The following is a 6,847-nucleotide window of genomic DNA, read 5'->3' as shown; positions in this document are numbered from 1 at the left end:
TTGAACCCACCCAGCAGTGCCACAGAAGAAAGGCCGGTGGTTGCCAGCCATCAAGATGACAACCAAGAAAGCCCGGGGCGCCGAAAACCACGAGGTCGCCACGTGCTGGATGCACTGGTTCGTGGTGGTTCCTGACGAGTTTGATCTGACTCGCGGCAACCCCGTGTGTAACAGAACGAAAGCCCGCCCGGCCCGCCCCACCCGGGGGTGAAACAGTGACCCGAGGTGGAACGGACTCCACAGCAGTGGTCTCAGTGCCTGCCAGATTCCGCTTGATTCAGATAATCTGGGTCTCTGTTGGCTTGGTTTTCCTCCATGTGGGTAAAAGTCCTTCTCGACCCAGGGTGAGAACTCTCATGTCAACATCTTCCTGGCTCAGGCTTTGGAAACTTGGTGGTGGTGGTGGGGGGGCGACACAGCTTTGAGGCCATATTTCTCATGACAGCAGGAGCCAAGTCGGGCTATTTCAGGGGCCATTGCAGGGAGCTCCACACTCGTAACCATTCATGGGAGCAACTCCTGGGCTGCAGCTCCAGCTCTGTACACAGAACGGGGGCCGCCCCCCCAAGGATGCTCCCCAGAGGCCATCTCCGGCCCTGCTGCGCCTTGCAGTTGCACCGTTTGTCCTTGAGTCCATCCCTGGCTATGGGTTGGGCACGCCGGGCCAGGACATGGGCAGTCCAAGAGCACTGCCCAGGTGGCCCTGGATCTAAGTTCGTGGCCTCGTCCCGCCTCAACACACTGCCCCCTGCAAGGAGCAGCTGCCAATTCTGAAGATGTGCGTCAGGAGATGCTACCCCCCTCCCCCCCTCTCCCCACACGTCAGAGACAGCAGGACATAAAAGGAAATTTATCTCTGGCAGCCTGGAGCCCAGAGCTTCATCTTTATTCATATGGCTCATCTACTGCTCAGATGCCGCTGTCCGTTGGAGCTGACTAGCACTTTGCAGGAACACCAGGTGTCCGGGCAAGGGGTCAAGTCTGCAGAGGGCAGGCCTGGCACCTGCTTGTGGAGCAAAGGCCCCGGGGTGGGGGTGGGGGACTCAGAGGGCCGCTCGTTCCCATTTTGGTCACCATCCTGAGGTCTTTCCCTCCCAGCCTCCCAGGGCCTCTCCAAGCCTTGTTCCCACTCTGGCCTGGGCCCGGTTCCTTGGGGTCCTGTGTCTTCACCCGGCACCCCTCTCTCTAGTTTTGTCTGCAGTGATGGAGGTCCATGTGTTATGCTCACGGCTGTGAACAGAGCTGTAGCACAAGCCTAGGGGGCGTCATTCTCACCAGACAGTGTAGCTGGGTGTCTCCCTTCTACTTTCCGGCCAATGGAATAGCAAGAGCGCTGCTTTGACGAGGTGAGCACCTCCCCACGTTTCCCTCTCCAGGGCTCTTGTCTCTCCACCCTTTGCTGATCATTTACTGCTTTTCCTTTGGGCAGAAACATGTCCGAACATCGGAACTCCCCTGATATCGAGTCTCTTTCTAGAATCAAGGGTTCCCTACACACCCCACACTCTACATGGCCCAGGCTCGGAGGGTCTGTCCACACCCACTATGGCCTCCCTCAGGTCAGACCACTCCCAAGCCCAGAGCTGGTCTTCCTCTGCCCCTTGACTCCCATTCAGCCACGGGGGAAGAGCGGCCCATGTGCGCACCGGCCTCACTTTCACCCATGGGCAAGGGGACCAGATTTTAACATTGGTAAAGTGAGACAAAAGCGGGACACCACTGATAAAACTCATATCCTGGCGAAATAGCCACATGGCAGCCGAAAACCATCTACCCTAGCTTGTCGTGCATTCTTTCCAAAAATTGGGACTTTTATAAAATGCCACGGGACCGGGAAAAATTGTTAAAAATTGGGACTGTCCCGCCCAAAGCCGGACGTCCGGTCACCTTAGCTGTGGGTAAGCCGGGTGGTTCTGGGGAAGTCACCTGTCCTCCCTGGGTGTCAGCTTCCCCAAAGGCATAATGACACACGGCCCGTGGTCATCCTATTTGCATGACCACTATGCCACCAGGACTCCGCACCGGAGCCAGAGGCTGGACCCACACAGAATGACGGATGACAGCATAAAGACAAAACCACGCCTGAGGCCATGGATGTGATGTTGACCCCTACTGGCTCTAGAAGCCAGGGCAGAACTTCCCCCATGCTGTTTCCAAGCTGCAATTGTTCGAGGATGCAACCTGCCACATCTCTCTCTGTGGATGGTTGGTGGTTTTGAACCTCAGACCTTTGGGTTAGCAGCCCCGCCCTTACAAAAAAGACACCTCATTTAAGCTGAGGCCCATGTACGCAAGTAAAATTGCTTGGAAACAACTTTCACTGTACCGTGACGACATCCCCCTGCTTCAGTGAATAACAGACACGTTATTCAGAGCAATTAGCCCCCTTTAAGAAGCTGGCTTTCAAGGATGGTCAGCTTGTCCTCCAACTGACTCTAGACATGCTGGAACTCGTATCAGGGAACGATAATTTGCCGGAATACATCATACCGGATGCCATCTGACCATATTCTCCCACAGATCTAGCCCCGCGCTGCCTGAATGATCGCCCCGCCCATGCATGAAGAATGCATACGTTCCCCTCAAGCCTTATGAGTATGTATGACTGCTGTTGTTAACTTTCCGGTAACAATCCCTTCCCCACCTGTTGGAGGGAAGGCGGTTTCTTTTCCAAGGAACAATCTTCACTGACACCCCTCCGCCAGTTTGCAAGCAAAAATAAATCTGCCTGTGCTTTGATCATTAAATCTGAGTCTGCAGAGAGCCCCAGCGGGGTGGTGGACCCCTATTTGGTAACACTCCCAATGTATGGCATAGCCCAGCTTCCACTGCCCAAAAGATGCCCCAGTTCACATTTGTGCCCACATGCCCCGCCCTGCCCCTCATCTGTATGTATGCGTGTGCACACACCGCCAAGGGACAAGAGCCCAAAGACGCAGAGACAGAGACCAGATCAATAAACTGAATGACAAAGACCAAAGTGACTCATAGTGGCCCTATAAAGCCGGGTAGAACTGCCCCAAACAGCCCCTTTGGGTTTCTGGGTCTTTTAAAAATCCTTACAGGAGTAGCTAACCTTGTCATTCTGGGGATTGAACCAGTGACATGGCGGTGAGTAGCTCAGTGAGTAACCCACTTCGCCATCAGGGCTCCTTATTAACAGTGTAACCAAACCCACTGTCATCCAATGGATCCTGACTGAGCAGAGACCCTGTACAGGCTTTTCGGAGGCTGTAAATCTTTAAGGTAGCGCACAGCCTCATCTTTCTCCAGCAGAGCAGCTGGTGGGTTGGAACTACTGATGCTGTAGTTAGCAGCCCACCACATACCCAACAATGCAACTAGGTCTCCTTCATCCATGCCTACTCTTGTTTCTACCTCCGGCAACCTTGTCAGGTAAGGGGGTTTAATGTCATCATTTAGATGAGGAAATTGAGAGGCAAAAGGGCCACAGAGCCAGCTGCAGGCTAACCAAGCAGTGGGGGGGTGGGGGGAGGAAAGAGGGGGGCTAAGCCTCTCCCATCCTTCATACCCCCCCCACCCCCTCACAGGCTCCCAAGGCTCCTTGTCAAGTGCCAGGGGGAAGAGTCAGGAGGAGGCCAGCCCTTCTCCCAGAACCTCTTTTAAGCCACTCCTACTTTCCTTGACAGCAGGGGAGGGGCCCACCAAGGCCCAGAGAAGGACAGGGATTCACCCAGGATCACACAACCTGGGGTTAGCAAAGCGTCAGGACCAGCACCCCGAAGCTCCTGTTGTGGGGCTCTCCCATGCAGCAGCCCATGTGAAGAGTCTCCACAAGCCCAGGTACTGCCCTGCTGCTGAAATACGGGCGCCTCCTGGATCGTTAGGGAGCCCTGGGAGTGTAGTGATTACACGTTGGGCTGCCATCCTCATGGTCCGAAGTTTGAATCCATTAGCCTCTCTGAAGAAGAAGGACAGGGCTTTCTACCTCGTAAACAGTTAAGTCTTGGAAACTCACGGGGCAGTTCTACCCTGCCCTATAGGGTCGCTATGAGTCAGCAGACTTGCTGGCTTGCTGCCTGCACACAGGGTCTAGAGATACAAACTTGCCAACTTGTACAAAGTTGGGCTCAGGTGTGCGGTGCAATTTCAATGGGAATCTAGAAAAATGGAGAAATTTGTCTAGACTGACCATTCAATTCAATATTGGTCAATATGCCTGAGAGGCACTTGCTAGCCTCACCCCATTTGCATGCTGGGGACAAGGGTCCCATGCCTAAATCTGTGACACTACAGAGCTGACCTGTCTAAGCCTCCTGCAGCCTCACCTACCTCTCTCTAGTTCTTGTGCTGCAAGGTAGAGACCTCAAGCCAGTTCTCAGAGAGATTACCCAGCCTACAGAAAGGTGCCACTCAAACTCACATGGTATTCTCGACATGTTTTGTTTGGGGTGAATACTTAAGAACTGGGGAGATGAGCCCTGGCAGCAAAGTGTTTATGCGTTGGGCTAACCGCAAGGTCAGCAGTTAGAACCCACTGGCCACCCCACAGGAGAAAGACGGGGATTTCTGCTCCCATAAAGAGGTGCAGTCTTAGAAACACAGAGGCAGTTCTACCCTGCCCTACAGGGTTGTTATGAGTTGGAACCAGCTCGATGGCAGTGAGGTTGGTTTTGGTTTTTTAAAAACTGGGAGATTTATGGTTTCTCCAAACAGAAATCCCTCTGTTCTGGCTTTGCTAGGCCCACATTCAAAGGCACCAAGGAGCCCACCCGTCCCAGCTTGCCCGCACTCAACCTCCTGAGCCTCAGTTCCCTTACCTCCCAACTACTGTGCAGAACACGTCCCTGATGGAAAGCGTTGCGAAGGCCTGGCTTAGAGGAGTCCATTTTTAAGAGTCCAATCTAAGCCAAGCTAACACTATATTGCCTCTGTAAACATTCGATTGTATTAGGTGAGCCCTTAAATGACCACATGAAAGGCAAGTCCTGCTAAGAGAACAGAATGGCTCAGCATGACCCCTGACGTCCTGCACAGCTCCAGCCATGCTGAGCTAAGACTGAAGTCAAGAACTGATAACAAGAATGTGAGGGGAGTAAACCCCTTCACAACACACCAGGGCTGGAAATGCTTGAGTAACCGCCGCGGGTAAAACGGTAGATTGTAAAAGCACAAGTACCCATCCCTAGTGGAGTGCAAGGAGCTGCTGTCTCAAGCCCCTGCATGGGGCTGAGGCAGTCACTGGCCTCAGTAAATAAAAAGTCTTTTAATTCCAACTCTGGTGGTCGATCTCACGATTATTAACAGCCAAAACCAAAAAGAAGAGGGTCTTACATTTTGAGGGAGAAATACACACACCCTGATACCATACGGAGGGAAGCGTCCCTCCCACCACACGGCAGAAAGTAAGTAGCTCACAGAGCAAACCTGGTGGCGAGACTTCTGGAGAAGGGCAATCAAGAAACCCACCAGCTGGGCCCACCGAACCTCTTCACTAAGAGGCAGTTCCTTTCCGTTTCTTCTTTCACGAAATCCACAATTCACCCTCAGAATGAATCGACCAAAACTGACAACAGAAAGCGCATAAAAACCCCCGCACAAAGCATTTATAACTGCTGTATAAATGGCACTATACCCCAAAATAAAAACTGGAATCAAGCCTCATCTAAAACCAGAAAACAGTCTTTGACCACGTTTTACTTGCAAATGTCCTTGGAGGATACCTAAAAGTGGAGCCCTAGCAGCTCTGGGTTACCCGCTGGGCTGGAGCAGCATGGGCAGCCGTTTGAAACCACCAGTGAAGAACCCCACCAGAGCAGTGCCACCCTGTCCTGTAGGATGGGCGTGGGCATCAGCTCAAAGGCATTGAGCACGACGGCTCCTAATGAAACAAAGTGTTCACAACGGAAAACACGGTAAGACTTCAGCTGGTGTTTTCAGGGAGCCCGTGGTTTCCCTGAAATGGGCCACCTGGGGCTGTGCCTTCAGTGCTGTCCGGGCTGCCCCGGGCCACACGGAGTCGGGAGCGCACCAGGACTTTTATGAGCAGGGTCATTCCAGATCCATGGGCGGTCCTTTCAGGTGAGCGGGAGTACGGTTCTGCCAGGCACTGTCTCTCTGTTAAATGGATGCACGGCCACAAGGTCAGAGCCATACTTTCACCCCGTTTCACACAAGACAAGATACACTCATCAGAATAAACACAGCTGGTTTCACTCACGAAGACGCTGCCGTGAAGGTGTCAAGTCTCAGGAAGGAAGGATGTGCAGGTAGAAAGCTGATAAATAAGAAGTCCCCTGTGCAGCCTGCCCTGCGGGCTCCAGCGCTCACACACCTTAGGGCTGTCCTCAGGACACCATCCCTGGGTGGTGGTGGTGGTGGTGAGGGTGGGGTGGGGGTTGGGGTGGTCAGGAATTTCAGGGCAGGACTGTTTCACAAGGTTCAAATGGGGGGTTGAGAAGGTGGGGAGTGGCCGTGCACCCAATGGGTGGTTCAGCCTTGGTTGTTCTTTGCCAGAGTCTGGGGAATCGAGGGAGGTGGGGGGCAGGGGGTGCTGAGGGGTGAGTGGTGGAGGGTGGGTGCTAGAGAGTGAGGATGCCTTAAACAAGGCCAGCTGCTTCCCCTTCTCTCCAGAAAGCTCTGGTTTAAGTTAAACTACATTGGGCCCCCTCTCCACGATGCCTGGTCTGGGAAGACGCACACGCAGGGTGGGAGGGATGCAGAGACCCAGGATCCGGGAGCCCCCTCGCACACCCCACGCAAAGAAGCAGCTGTGACATCAGAGGCAGAGGCGCAGCGAGGGGGGTGACAGGGAGGCCACTTGCCCCCAAGCGAAGATTCCAGGAGGGGCACCCCGGGAAAGCAGCCAGAAGAAACGAGGGTGGGG

The sequence above is a fragment of the Echinops telfairi genome, unplaced genomic scaffold (assembly GCF_000313985.2).
Source record: "Echinops telfairi isolate 266 unplaced genomic scaffold, ASM31398v2 ScPeMD7_29;HRSCAF=101, whole genome shotgun sequence".
NCBI lineage: Eukaryota > Metazoa > Chordata > Mammalia > Afrosoricida > Tenrecidae > Echinops > Echinops telfairi.
The sequence above is the reverse complement of the archived record's forward strand: the minus strand, read 5'-3'. Positions refer to the sequence as shown.